The sequence below is a fragment of the Primulina eburnea genome, chromosome 1, assembly GCF_022965805.1.
Source record: "Primulina eburnea isolate SZY01 chromosome 1, ASM2296580v1, whole genome shotgun sequence".
NCBI lineage: Eukaryota > Viridiplantae > Streptophyta > Magnoliopsida > Lamiales > Gesneriaceae > Primulina > Primulina eburnea.
Window position 1 is genome coordinate 55,983,400 of NC_133101.1, and position 15,877 is coordinate 55,999,276.

A 15,877-nucleotide genomic window follows, 5' to 3' on the forward strand; every position below is an offset into this window, starting at 1 on the left:
CTTAAGTTGCTTACTCGAATATCCAGTATTTTAATACATATTGTGAGTATCTCAAGTATTTACAAACTCAAATTAAAATACTTCTCATTTAGGGAGTAAAATAAAGTATCAGTAGACTCGAATTAGATATTTTTTGCACTAATTAAGGTATCACATTTTAACTTCCCAAATGACACATCAAAAGTCACTCAATATTACTTGAAACTATATTTTTTATATCCAAAAATAATCAAAATTGAGTTTTAAAAGGGTAAATCAAGAATATGTGAAATCAAATTAGGTACTAATTGTACCAATTTAGGTATCACGTTTTTTATTCACAAATCTCATCATCAAAAAATATTCAATATTATCTTCAAATTATATATTTTGACACACTCAATCGAATTTGAGTATTTAAAAGGTAAAATCAAGTGTTTATGAACTCGAATTATGTATTATTTGTATTAATTTAAGTATCACATTTTTGCTTCACGAATATCATCATTGGTGTCACTTAATATTAACTTCAAATTATATTTTGGCATCCTCAAATAATTGGATATGAGTATTTAAGGGTTAAAATCGTGTATTTATATACTCTAATTAGATATTATGTGTACCAATTTAAGTATCACACTTTAACTTCACAAATGACACAATCAAAATTCATGTAATATTACTTGAAACTTAAGTACTTTCTTACACATTTGAAGTATTCAAATAGCCAAATCAAATATTTGGAATACGAAAATAGGTATTTTATCGATCAAAATAAGTAATTTTTCTAATTCAACAATGAGTGAGAAACTGTGTTTTTTCAAAAATTAGATGACAAGAATAAGTCATCTTAATGTAATTTCAATGAAAATACCAACAACTATTGAATTTATTGTGATAGCTTGAATATCCAGTATTTTCTTACACATTTGGAGTATTCAAAGAGTAAAATCAAGCATTTGGAACTCCGAAATAGGTATTTTGTTGGTCAAAATAAATACTTAATCTTATTTCATGATGAATGATGACCTATGTTTTTTTAAAAAAAATAAAACGACATGAATAAATCATCCTAATGCATTTTTCATGAAAAGACCAACAATGACTGAATTTATGGTGAATGCTCGAAAATATAGTATTTTCTTATATATTCTGAGTATTCAAAAAGCGAAATCAAGTATCTGAAACCCCATAATAGGTACTTTGTATGTCAAAATAAGTATTGACTTTTATTCCATGATAATTGAGAAATAATATTTTGTTAAAATTATATTTTAAATGGAGAAAAATGATATAATTTTTGTGGATAAAATAATATATTTATTTAAATAATAAAGGGTAAAAGTGTAAAGTTTGCTTTATAAGTAGTTAAAACTAAATGTATAAATGTGTCAGGTACTGATTTTTAAAAACATTTAACTAAGTACTGAATTCTAATTGAAACATTGACAGATGCAATTTTTTTAAATTTACCGTTATTTTTATCCATTAGTGTTTATAGTTATTTTTGAGTTTTATGAGCAGATCAACACATCATAATCTTGGTTAGGGGTGTCAAAATCAAAATAGTACACAACTAATTATGGACAAATGTCTCATTAATATAAATCCCTTACAACATCAAATCTGAAACAAAAATTGAACACAGTGCAAGTGTGCAACTACCAAAAGAAAATAGAGAAACGTTAAATAAAAGACAAAAATAATCACAAAATAAAACAAAGAACTTCAAATGGCGCAAACCAACTAACAGTACAATAAATTAGGCATAAGTCATGAAATGGAAAAACAAACTCCAAATCGACTGGATGAGTAATGCCCTCCAACAAAAGAGGCAATACCTCACTCAGCCTCTAAGTTAAAATTTCTCCGTTTCTCTTTAACAATTTCCAATTGTCCATCCAATTAATCTTCTTATTTCTCATGTCCACGACAGCGTGGCATTCCTCACTACTTTGTATTCATCATCGTTTTATAAAAATGATTAACTTAAGGTGTTATAGAAGTTTATTGTAACCTTTAATAATCATTTTAAATTTCATTTTTATCCAATATGAGACAAGAATATCATATTTTTGCTTAGTAACTTGTACCTAACATGCCGATCAAAATTAATGTAGGTAGAAAATCAATAAAAATCTATATTCCACAAATATAATAACCTCAAAATGGCCTAAGATGTTAATTCAAATTTGGGTGTTTGAAAACTTGCCACCAATAAAACCACTTTGATACATTCCATTAAATTAATTTTTTTTTTCATATTCCACCTTCAAATCAAATTAAATTAAATTTTTTGCATTTTTAAATATTTTCAACCGGATCCAATTTCAAACATGATCATAATTAAAGGGACAATTTTGGTAATTAAAATAAATGTCTAAAATAAATATTTTATAAAATGAGTTTACATTGTCTAAACATACAGTGTGTTTGGTAACTAAGATTTGAGAGGATTTCATGGGATTTGGATTTCAAAATCTTATTTTTATTGTTTGGCAAGATGATTCAAAAAAAAGATTCGGATTTGTTTAGAATTTCATGTGATTTCAATATGTATATCCAAATCCCATAAAATTTGATAAGATTTGGTGAGATTTGGATTTTAAAAACATACAGTTAATTTTTTATTCAACACATCATTCTCCACCAAAAATTTCTACATGGTTAGACATTTTTTTCTTTTAACATTTTTTAGAAGTTGAAAGATTTCGTATAAATTTTATAATGTTTTTGTATTATTTATTGATTAATATAATAAAAATTATAGTAATTATCAAAGCCTCTTTTTACGTTTAGTAATTAATTTAATGTTAAAGTTTGAAGTTGTTTGATAATTTTTTAATTATTATTTTATGTGCACTATGATTAATAAATAATAATTAATTTTTGAATTTACAAATACAAATAATAGAGAAGAATTATTAATTTCTAAACTTCTTTGGGTTATTTATGTTTATACGATTTCCAATGGTAGCTTAGCCAAATTCGAATTTATTTTCTCCAAACAAGAAATGGATTTGTAAATACCATTTTTAAAATTTAAAACAAACACCAAATGGAATTTCAAATACTTGAATTTCCAAATCCAATTCTAAATCCAATTCCAAATCACATGATATCCTCTCAAATCTTGGTTGTCAAACACACTGTTAATGATACATCTAACAAACTATCTTATAATTTGTGTTCAATCAATATTTACTTATTTTATTGTTGAGCGATCATTTTCATTAAATATTGGTTCTATATTATTTTAGAATTTTATTAAAATCTATTATCCTTTTAAAATTCTTAATAATTTATCCAATTAAATTATATTATATTTTATATTAGAAAATAACTTTAATAGTAATCGAAGTCATATTTTACTATTTTTACTATTAATTTGAGAATAACAAAAATGCCCTATACAATTATATCTATTACTTTTAAAAGTTAAGTGAATAAAAACTTATTTCATTAAATATTTATTTTAATTGACAATTAAATCTTTAATTTTGAAATTTGAGGAAGAGGAATCATCCGGAACAACAAGAGATTCAAATGGAGAAAAATAAATACGGAAGACCAAGAGCCGATGGAAAATTTCGACAAATTAGAGAGATATCAAGAGCACAAACATAAATTATAAAAATCAGAAGATTATCTCACAATTATCTTGGTATTTGAGTTTAGACCATTCAAACAACTTAGATTATCTGTCATTTTGTGGTTCGAATGTTCAGAGATTAACAACCGGATCGAACCGATCGACGTTCACCCCTAATTCAGATGATGCGAAATTTGACAAATAAATAATTACTAAAAATAAATATAATAATATAAGAGAATATTATTTTATTTCATCGACAAAATATTTAAAATAAAAATCATATTTTTGAATTTGCATTTTCAATTCATTACTAATAAAGCACTCGCGTCGCATCATACACAAGTAGTAAGTAGAAGCTATAGTTGGGGTCCCTTTTAATTTCCACCAAACATAATTCTTGGACAGTAATATAAACACTTTAAAGTTATAAGATATATAAAAATAATATTTAATTCTCAGTGTCTCCTATTGAATAATTCCATTAATCATTACAAAAAATTTATAGTAACAGAAGAGGATCGCGAAAGTGCTTAAAACAATGAATCTTGTGGCATAGCTCTCTAGGTGGGTAAATTATATGAAAATAATTACGTGCTTACTACGAGTCATTCATTACTAAAAATATTTACATATGTATTTTCTAATAAAAAGTCATGTTTGTTCTCAAATTATACGCAATAAACAAATAGACACAAATTTGTTTACGAATGTTCGGAGATTAACAACTCCTACGTCATCCCTCTTTCTCCTTGGGGAGGATCCACTAGAAGACTTTGATTTATACAACACCTTGTACAAACCCATTTCAACTTAAGACTTATCTATTGTCTAACTGAAACTCCTAGCACATTATCGATTGTAGGCCGCAACCCCACAACCCGCATAATGTTTAACGGCTCTTATGTCAAGACTACAAACACAATCTTTAATGTCTTTGTGTGAAGACTCACTCAACTAAACTTTGAAATTCAACTCTCTTGTCTATGTGTGAGTGATTGTGTGTGAGGAATTTATCCTTTAAAGTATACATCTCAAATGTATCCTCACACAAGGGCTTGTACTCTCAAATAGCATATTTCTTCATGCTAGCTGCTCATGCTTAGAATTTTCTTCAAAAGCTGTTGTTTGATCTTCAAGATGTTGTATTTATAAGCTCCAAAAATGATATATACGTTAGATAAAAGAATATGACCGTTTGGAAAGTTTCTGTACTGTTTCTGAAATTGCAACGGTCAAATTCGCCTTGTTGGACAATTTCCCGACTGATCAACTTTAGTCAACTTAACTGGTCAACAGCTGGTTCAGTTCGGTTCAGTTGGTCAGCTGCTGGTTCGGTTCAGTTGGTCAGCAGCTGGTTCAGTTGGTCTGGTTCAGTACAATTGGTTCAGCTGGTCTGGTTCAGTTGGTCAGCAGCTGGTTCAGTTCAGCTGGTTCAGTTCAGTTCAGTTTCAGCTGGTGTGCTGAAATCAGCCAAGTTGATTTCTTTATCAGCATCTTAAGATTCGATTCAGACTTTGACTTCTGAAGATTATTTGTAGATCATCGTCTTATCTTTTCAATGCATACTGAATCGCTTCATTCCAATAACTGAGCTGAGCGAAATGACCAAAATACTGCAACTGCTCAAACCCAACTGATTGTTGTTTTGGTGCAATCAGTTTGGTAATTCAGCGATCAGTTAGGCCTTGATAACATCCGAATTTGTCCAACAGACGTGACGTACGACTTGTTACAAATTGAGTTTTCTGATCGGTCCAATTGGCATAATATCATTTGAATCATCCAGTCGAGAGATATCATCAAAATACCGAAACTTGCCAGAAATTCAGTTTGTGCAGAATTCAGTTTCAGCATGCTTCTTGTTTTAATAACTTCATACTTGAGTAAATATGTTAGAAACACAATAACAAGTTTTGTTAACATCAAAATCAAGATTGCGAACATGAAATGTTCCAACAATCTCCTCTTTTTTATGATCACAAAACTTGGATAAACAATCGATTCAACTAACATATTTCTCCCTTTTTTTGTGTGAATAAAAAAAAATCATATTTTCAAAACATTTTAAACAAAATTTTCTCCACCCTCAATATTTTAAAAAAATCTCTCCATTAAAATTATAATGAGTTATCCCCCTATATTTTTGAAATTTTGAAAATTATAAAAGAAGAGGAATAACTAACCAATTTTCTTCATGGCTCATTTTCTGCTGCAACATATATGCTCTGACTTCAACGAATAAATGAATTTTCTCATGTATAACTAGGCTGCAAATTTTATACAGTTGTAATCCTCTACGAGTCTAGCTTGTAACGAAAAAAGCGCTTTGTCGTTTGGACACACAAGTAAAGAGATATGTTATTTTTCCCATGGTCGCTACAAGTTGCATGAAAATCCAGTTTTGCATATATATATGTGTGTGTGTAAAAAATATGAAATTTTCGAATTTTAAAAATCAAAATCAGTTTCAATGCTCTTTCAAAAACAACCCGCTCTAATACCAATTGATGGGATCGATTAGGGTGGTAATCGATGAGCTACAATAGCTCGGTTCTTGAAATATTGAACACCGATAAATTAAATCGAGTTTGATTTTAAAACCAAGCGGAAGACACTCGAAATAATCCTTCGTAGAAACCAACTAAAAATTTGGTAAATTATTTAAAATATATGCAAGTTGAATGAGTAAAAATATTTTGTTTGATATATTTTATCAAACATTGGTATGCAATAATCTGGTATTTGAAGAACACATAAAATGTTTCAACAGTGCTTATTTAAAAAGAGTGAAAATGAACAGTAATGCAATAAACAAATAGACACAAATTTATTTATGGATGTTCGGAGATTAACAACTCTTACGTCACCCCTTATTCCCCTTGAGAAGGATCCACTAGAAGACTTTGATTTATACAACACCTTTTACGAACCCATTTCAACTTAGGACTTATCTATTGCCTAATATATGAAACTCCTAGCACACTCTCGATTGTAGGCCGCAACCTCACAACCTGCATAATGTTTAACGTCTCTTATGCCAAGAATACAAACACAATCTTTAATGTCTTTTTATGAAGACTCACTCAACTAAACTTTGAAGTTCAACTCTCTTGTATATGTGTGAGTGATTGTCTGTGAGAAATTTATCCTTTAAAGTGTACATCTCATATGTATCCTCACACAAGGGCTTGTGCTCTCAAATAGCATATTTCTTCATGCTAGCTACTCATGCTTTGAATTCTCTTCAAAAGCTGTTGTTTGATCTTCAAGATGTTGTATTTATAGGCATCAACAATGATATATATGTCAGATACAAGAATATGACCGTTTGAAAAGTTTTTGTATTGTTTCTGAAATTGCAACGGTCAAATTCGCCTAGTTGTAAAATTTCCCGACTGGTCAACTATAGTCAAATCAACTTGTCGTTCAGTTCAACTGGTCAGCAGCTGGTTCAGTTCGGTTCAGCTGGTCAGCTGCTGGTTCGGTTCAGTTCAGCTGGTTCAGTTGGTCAGCAGCTGGTTCGGTTCAGTTGGTCAGCAGCTGCTTCAGTTCAGTTTCAGCTTGTATTCTGAAATCAGTCTAGCTGATATTAGTATGTACAGAACCAGTAGCTTCATTATCTTTTATCAGCATCTTAAGCTTCGATTCAGACTTTGACTTCTGAAGATTATTTGTAGATCATCGTCTTATCTTTCCAACGCATACTGAATCGCTTCATTCCAATAAAGGTGTAACGCCCCAGATTTGATGATTGTACTCGCTGTATCAAGACGGGTCTTTCCAGCGTGCTTATGTCCTCACTCACACGCACCCTGGGAAACTTTCCCAGGAGGTCACCCATCCCAAAATTTCCCCAAGTCAAGTACGCTTAACTTTGGAGTTCTTATGTGATGAGCCACCGAAAATAAGATGCACCTTCGTGATATGAGTAGTACCAATCAAATCTTTTAAGCCCTCTTCAACTTTTCAGTCCATTACATTGCACAGTCTCGGAATCCCTCTCATTCCCGTGTGGGTCGGTTCATTCATGTTCCCTCCACCTAGAAGCCTGCCAGGAGCCGCTCATTGTCCGTGCAACTGATGGCACCGGCGATCACCCCCCGCCCTCTTCGGCCCCGGGCCTCACATGCCCACCAGCTTCCGCTTGGTTCGTCCCCGAACCACACCGTACTAAGAGAGGTCGGCTCTGATACCACTTGTAACGCCCCAGATTTGACGACTGTCCTCACTGTATCAAGACGGGTCTTTCCAGCGTGCTTATGTCCTCACTCACACGCACCCTGGGAAACTTTCCCAGGAGGTCACCTATCCCAAAATTTCCCCAAGTCAAGCACGCTTAACTTTGGAGTTCTTATGTGATGAGCCACCGAAAATAAGATGCACCTTCGTGATATGAGTAGTACCAATCAAATCTTTTAAGCCCTCTTCAACTGTTCAGTCCATTACATTGCACAGTCTCGGAATCCCTCTCATTCCCTTGTGGGTTGGTTCATTCATGTTTCCTCCACCTAGAAGCCTGCCAGGAGCCGCTCATTGCCCGTGCAACTGATGGCACCGGCGATCACCCCCCGCCCTCTTCGGCCCCGGGCCTCACATGTTGCACAGTAGGGTCCCTATATGGGTTGGTCAGGTTTTGGTTCAAGGCGGCTCGGGCGTAGCTCGGGTAAATTAGGAGATGGCTCGGTGCGTTCGATAAGGTGTCAAAACGAAAATTAAAAAGCTAAATTTGATTCCATGTGTTCACGGGTGTGACTAATGACTTGGAATGGTAGAATAAATATTAAAAATGTTATGTTTAAAATTTGGGATCAAAATAATGAGTTTTGGTATTTTTCGGGATTTAATCGCCGCACGAAACGCTAATTAACGAGTTAATTGAAACGCCTAGTTTTAAGCTTGATAAAATTATGAAAAATTATATTTAAGCTTAAATAATTATTATAAGTCCAAGTTTCTAATTTGGGAATTTTATGCTAAGTTTTGGTTTAATTCGGGATTTAAACGCATTAATGCATCACGTTTCAAGATTAAATTAAAAAGTCCTCGATTTAAGCTAAATAAAAATACGAAAAAATTCATGTAAGCTTAAATAATTATTTGGGACATGTTAGAGTCAAGAAATCAAGAAAAAAATCAGAAACGTAAAATGTCACGATTAGGGGTAAAACAGTCTTTTTACACCTAAAATTAATAACGGTCATGGCAGTGCCCTAAATGCTGTTTTTATGATATTATGTTCATTTTTGAATGTTTATGAAATGTTCATGATTTATTTATGATTTATTTTAAATGTCCATGAAATGTTATGATTAAAGTTGACATTTAAAATACATGGTGTATGCTTGGTTTCAAAAGAAAATATATTCATGCATGATTTTATGAGGTGATGAAAACATGAAAACATTGATGAAAGTGAAGTAATTGTGACTATGAGGATTTGAGGATTTGAGGTTATGATCAAGAATAGGCCAAGGCTCAGTTGACGATCATGTGTCGCTGATGTCCCCGCCGCCCAGTACTGTGGTTTCATGTAGATGGTACCATCGTCATGTCATGTCATGTCACGTCAGAAAAGTCACAATTAACGATCTGAATTCAATCAAGGAAAAGATAAAGTTACGATCATGAAAAGAATCACGTCATGTTATTATGTCATGTTATCATGTCATGTTATGATCAAGAAAAAGGTAAAGGTGAGGTTCATGTTATGCATATCATGAAAAGGTTCACGAAAATGTTTACGAAAATGTTCATGTTCAAGTTTATGCATTTTCATGAAATGATATTTTAAGTACAAGTATTTTCACTGTTGCATGTGGTTTTATATCTATTACTCGTTACAAAGATTTGGTGTGTTGAGTCTTTAGACTCACTAGGTGTGATGGATGCAGGTGAGGATGAGGGAGGACTTGACGCATGAGATGACTGGACTGAAGGTGCACACAACCCGAGGACCAGCGCTTTTACTATTTTCCGCACTCATGATTATGGATTATAATTTTACGTTAAAAGATTTTTAAAACCATTTATTTATGCTTTAGAGTGGTTTTGGAGAGGAGAATATGTTTCACGATTATTGTTTTTTTTGGTCTGGTAACTCATGCGATGATTTCATTTTTATGTCTATTCATTTGATTTTAAAATGCTAGCTAGCGAATGTTCTAGATCATGGGCAAAATATTTTATTAAAATATTTTCATGGGTGGACCGAATTTAAAAAAAAAAAAAATTTCTAGTACATTTTAAACAAAAGAACACTAGACGTTTCAGTTGGTATCAGAGCCAATGGTTCTGTAAAGGGTTGTGCCACCATCAGTGCCGGGAAGATCAGTCGTCAAGCCTCAAAGTTGTAAGTTTAAATGCTTATTATGATTTTATGATGTTACCTACACGTTTACATGATCTATATGTTTGAGCTACATGTGCATACACGTTTTGAAGTGAATGACGTTGGTGTTTAAGGTTGCATGGTAAACGATTTTCTTCCTACATAGTTGCATGACTTTGTTATGCTAAAAGATTATATGCTTCATGATTTTTATACGTGTTACGTTGCGGAATAAGAAATTATTTTATTTCAACGCATGTTGGATTTGTGGTGGAATTGGACTACGTTGATTTTTGGATTTTAGTATTGACATTCTACTTTTGGGTCATAAGTTAATCGTGAATATTATGAATGCTTTGGGGACACGTAGATTTTTTTTAAGAAAATATTTATGAATCATGGTTACTAGTCGAATAAATTTTTGGGAATTACTCATGAGAAATAATGATTTGAGGATTTGCAATGACATGGAAATAAGAAAATGTATAAATTGGAATTTTAAGTTTTGATGAGAGGTAAAATTTGTTATAGTCATTGATTTTTTGGTAAATAAGTTTAAATTTATTGAAATTATTTTATGGGAAACCGGTAGAAAGAAATTAAGAACGCATAAATTTATGGGTTAATCATAGGATTTTCGAAAATTAAGGACCAATTAGGATGATTTTTGAGGAAATTAAGAATTGATTTTGCAAGTTTTACGGAATTTGGGGACTAGCTTAGCAATAAGCAATACTTGAATGGGTTAACTGATAAGAATTGAGTTGATTTAGACTTTTAAAAATATTCAAAACCTTGGGTTATCCTGGTTTTAGTATTATAAGAAATTTTAATCAAGTATTAGCAGATGCGTTTGGGATCTTAAGATTTAAATTTGATAAGTTGATGAATATTTTGGTATAAAATAAGAAAGTAATATACGATAAGTATGACCATCCATCTTTTAACTTTGGGAATTTTAAGAGAAATTGAAATTCGAGGTTAAAATAGTAACATCACTAAGTCATTGTGGGTCTTTTAAGTTACGATTTGAAAATAAGAATTTAGAAGGTAAAATTAATTGGGACCTAGTAGACGTAAGGACTTTCTAGAACATAAGTTTTATCAGAGTAGCGCAGTGGAAGCGTGAAATTTTTTGGATACTAGAATTAAGTCTAAACTTTGGGTTATTAAGGATAAACGAATTTCGAGGACGAAATTCAATTTAAGGGGGGAAGATTGTAACGCCCCGAAAATTTTAAGGTCCACGCAAATCATGTGCATGCAATTATTAAATTCTTTTGTATTTTTAATTAAATGTTTTAATTGCATGAATTATTTATGTGGTGCATTTTAACATGTTTAAAATATAATTTCTGCATGGTTGCATTAAACTGTATTTTTAAAAGGATATTCAAGTGACGATCGAGGAACGGAGACCAAAGGCTGAAAAATGTAAAATGTTTTATTAAATAATTAATTTTAATTATTTAATATAAGGGTGATGGTTTTCTCATAATTTTTTTAAAACAAGGAATTTTGAGGTGATTTTATGCGTCGAGACTAATTTTTATTGGTGTTGAATTTTCAACTAAAATGCGACGTTTTGAGCAGTCCGGCTATTTAATTCACTAACTATTTTTATGAAAACCATTTTTATGAGTTTATTTAAAGCCTAACTTGCACTAGTGGGCTTAATTAAGAGTTAATAGGCCTTAAGCCTATTAAGTAAAGTAATTAGCATATAAATAACACACAAAACCTAGTCCTTGCACGTAGACTCACGCCGCTCACAATTTGTGAAAACAAAAACACTCCATCGGCAGCAAACTCACGGCACACTTGCACACAGCCTTGGGAAGCAGCTTTTTCTTCGAAGTTTGAAGGGAAACTAGCCTCGGATCTCTCCGTTCTTCGTCGCCGTCGGTATTTCGTGCGTTTACGACGCAAAGGCACGCCAATATCTTCCTTTTCACGTCCATTACATCATAGTATTGATTTAAATTATGTATGTGCGAAGAACATGAAGTTTTATTCCAGAAAATTCGGTTTTTACGTATACGTGCTACGAACTAACGTTTTCATGTATCGATTCATGTCTTACATGTTTTAGGGGGCTGCCATGACATTAAGGGATGATCAAGTTAAGTTATTATGTGAATTAAAGTCACATACACACACATCAAACTCACGGAAATCATATAAGAAGCAAGCAAACAAGCTGTAAATCTATTTTACTGTAATGAGTTTGGGGTGATCGAGTTTCATGGGTAAGGGGCTGGCTTGGTCTTGGCTTGGAGTCACGGCTAGCCAGGGTCATGGTCTGGGCCAGGGAAGAGTCCTAGCCACGCTAGGACTCGAGGCATGAGGCTGGGGAGGAGTCCTACCGAGAGGGATTAAGGGGGGCAGCGCAGGGGTGCTGCCGTGCAGGGAAGAAGGGGCTTGGCCTGGGGGTTCTGGGCTGGGCTAGGTCGACTCTTTAGGGTCCTAGGAGGGTGCTTAAGAGCATGGGTTGGGGCTGTGGCGGCTTGGCTGGCCGCTGGTTCAAGGAAAGTGAGGAAGGCACATGACAACAAATTTGAGCGTGAGTTGCTGTCAAGGATTAGTGGGTCGCTGCGTGGGTCCAGGGACTTGGGTTAGTCTGGGCTGGGCCTGGGCGTGGTCCAGGGAAGGTTAGGGTGTGCTGGGCTCGGTGGTGGCTCAGTGGGTAGAGTCCTAGGGTCACTAGGAGTTTCATTTGTGAGTTTCATCCGAAGTACAGATTTTGGGTCAAGTTTCAGGAAGGTTTTGAGCGGGCCAGGGGTTGTTTTTCGGGCTGGGCTTGCACAGTAGGGTCCCTATATGGGTTGGTCAGGTTTTGGTTCAAGGCGGCTCGGGCGTAGCTCGGGTAAATTAGGAGATGGCTCGGTGCGTTCGATAAGGTGTCAAAACAAAAATTAAAAAGCTAAATTTGATTCCATGTGTTCACGGGTGTGACTAATGACTTGAAATGGTAGAATAAATATTAAAAATGTTATGTTTAAAATTTGGGATCAAAATAATGAGTTTTGGTATTTTTCGGGATTTAATCGCCGCACGAAACGCTAATTGACGAGTTAATTGAAACGCCTAGTTTTAAGCTTGATAAAATTATGAAAAATTATATTTAAGCTTAAATAATTATTATAAGTCCAAGTTTCTAATTTGGGAATTTTATGCTAAGTTTTGGTTTAATTCGGGATTTAAACGCATTAATGCATCACGTTTCAAGATTAAATTAAAAAGTCCTCGATTTAAGCTAAATAAAAATACGAAAAAATTCATGTAAGCTTAAATAATTATTTGGGACATGTTAGAGTCAAGAAATCAAGAAAAAAATCAGAAACGTAAAATGTCACGATTAGGGGTAAAACAGTCTTTTTACACCTAAAATTAGTAACGGTCATGGCAGTGCCCTAAATGCTGTTTTTATGATATTATGTTCATTTTTGAATGTTTATGAAATGTTCATGATTTATTTATGATTTATTTTAAATGTCCATGAAATGTTATGATTAAAGTTGACATTTAAAATACATGGTGTATGCTTGGTTTCAAAAGAAAATATATTCATGCATGATTTTATGAGGTGATGAAAACATGAAAAAATTGATGAAAGTGAAGTAATTGTGACTATGAGGATTTGAGGATTTGAGGTTATGATCAAGAATAGGCCAAGGCTCAGTTGACGATCATGTGTCGCTGATGTCCCCGCCGCCCAGTACTGTGGTTTCATGTAGATGGTACCATCGTCATGTCATGTCATGTCACGTCAGAAAAGTCACAATTAACGATCTGAATTCAATCAAGGAAAAGATAAAGTTACGATCATGAAAAGAATCACGTCATGTTATTATGTCATGTTATCATGTCATGTTATGATCAAGAAAAAGGTAAAGGTGAGGTTCATGTTATGCATATCATGAAAAGGTTCACGAAAATGTTTACGAAAATGTTCATGTTCAAGTTTATGCATTTTCATGAAATGATATTTTAAGTACAAGTATTTTCACTGTTGCATGTGGTTTTATATCTATTACTCGTTACAAAGATTTGGTGTGTTGAGTCTTTAGACTCACTAGGTGTGATGGATGCAGGTGAGGATGAGGGAGGACTTGACGCATGAGATTACTGGACTGAAGGTGCACACAACCCGAGGACCAGCGCTTCTACTATTTTCCGCACTCATTATTATGGATTATAATTTTACGTTAAAAGATTTTTAAAACCATTTATTTATGCTTTAGAGTGGTTTTGGAGAGGAGAATATGTTTCACGATTATTGTTTTTTTTGGTCTAGTAACTCATGCGATGATTTCATTTTTATGTCTATTCATTTGATTTTAAAATGCTAGCTAGCGAATGTTCTAGATCATGGGTAAAATATTTTATTAAAATATTTTCATGGGTGGACCGAATTTTAAACAAAAAAAAAAAAAATTCTAGTACATTTTAAACAAAAGAACGCTAGACGTTTCAAAAGGAGCTGAGCGATATGACCAAAATACCGCAACTGCTCAAACCCAACTGATTGTTGTTTTCGTGCAATCAGTTCGGTAATTAGCGATCAGTTAGGCCTTGATAACATCCGAATTTGCCCAACTGACGTGAAGTACGACTTGTTTAAAATTGAGTTTTGTGATCGGTCCATTTGGCGTAATGTCATTTGAATCATCCAGTTGAGAGATATCATCAAAATACTGAAGCTTGCCAGAAATTCAGTTTGTGCAAAATTCAGTTTCAGCTTGCTTCTTGTTTTAATTACTTCACACTTGAGTAAATATGTTAGAAACACAATAACAAGTTTTGTTAATATCAAAAGCAAGATTGCGAACATAAAATGTTCCAACACCATCATAGTATGGTCACTTAATTGTTTTGACATTTATATGTTAGTATAATTAATGTGCTATTTAGGTAACATGAATATGATACTTGGTATTAATAATTTGTTATTTTATATAATTGATATGATGTTAATATAATTAGTTTTTTTAACAATGATGATATCATTAATTTGATAATTGGTACCAATGATATGTTACTTGGTATGGTTAAAATATTTTGGCTCGAATTTATAACACAATAGAGCTTTTTATATATAATGGAATAAGGGTATTTACGAGACCAAATCAAGTACCATTGACTCGATTTAGGTATCTTTGAGGCTAAATCAAGTAATCAATGACTCGAATTAGGTTTTTTAAGTATCAATTTAGGTATTATATTTTCAATTCACGATATCATCAATAAAAATCACTCATCAACTGCGTAATATATTTTTTACATCCCCAAATAATGGAATAATGATATTTACGATTCCAAATCAAGTACATATTGACTAGAATTAGGTAATTCTGAGGCCAAATCAACTACCCACTAACTTGAATTAAGTACTTTGAGTACCAATTTAGGTATCTTATTTTAACTTCACGATGATACTAATAAAAGCCACTCAACATCAACTCCATAATATATTTATTTACATCCCCAAATAATGGAGTAAAGGTATTTACGAGGCCAAATCAAGTATCTATTGACTCGAATTAGATACTTATGAAGCCAAATCTAGTACCCACTTACTCAAATTAAGTACATCAGTACTAATTTATGTATCAGATTTTGACTTTACTGATACCACCAACAAAGACACTGAATATTAATTCCGTAATATATTTTTTTACATATCCAAATAATGAAATAGGGTATTTACTATGCCACATCAAATATCTATTGGATCGAATTAGTTACTTTTAAGGCCAAATTTAGTACCCCGGTGACTCAATTTGGGTACTTTAACTACCAATTTAGATATATGTTTTTTATTTCACGATGCTACTAGCAAAAGCCACTCAAATAGTGTTTTTCAAATCCTCAAATAATAGAAAAAGGGTATGTAAAAGACATCTATTGACTAGAATTATGTACTTTGAGTACCAATTTATGTATAATATTTTGACTTTACGTATGTCACCAAC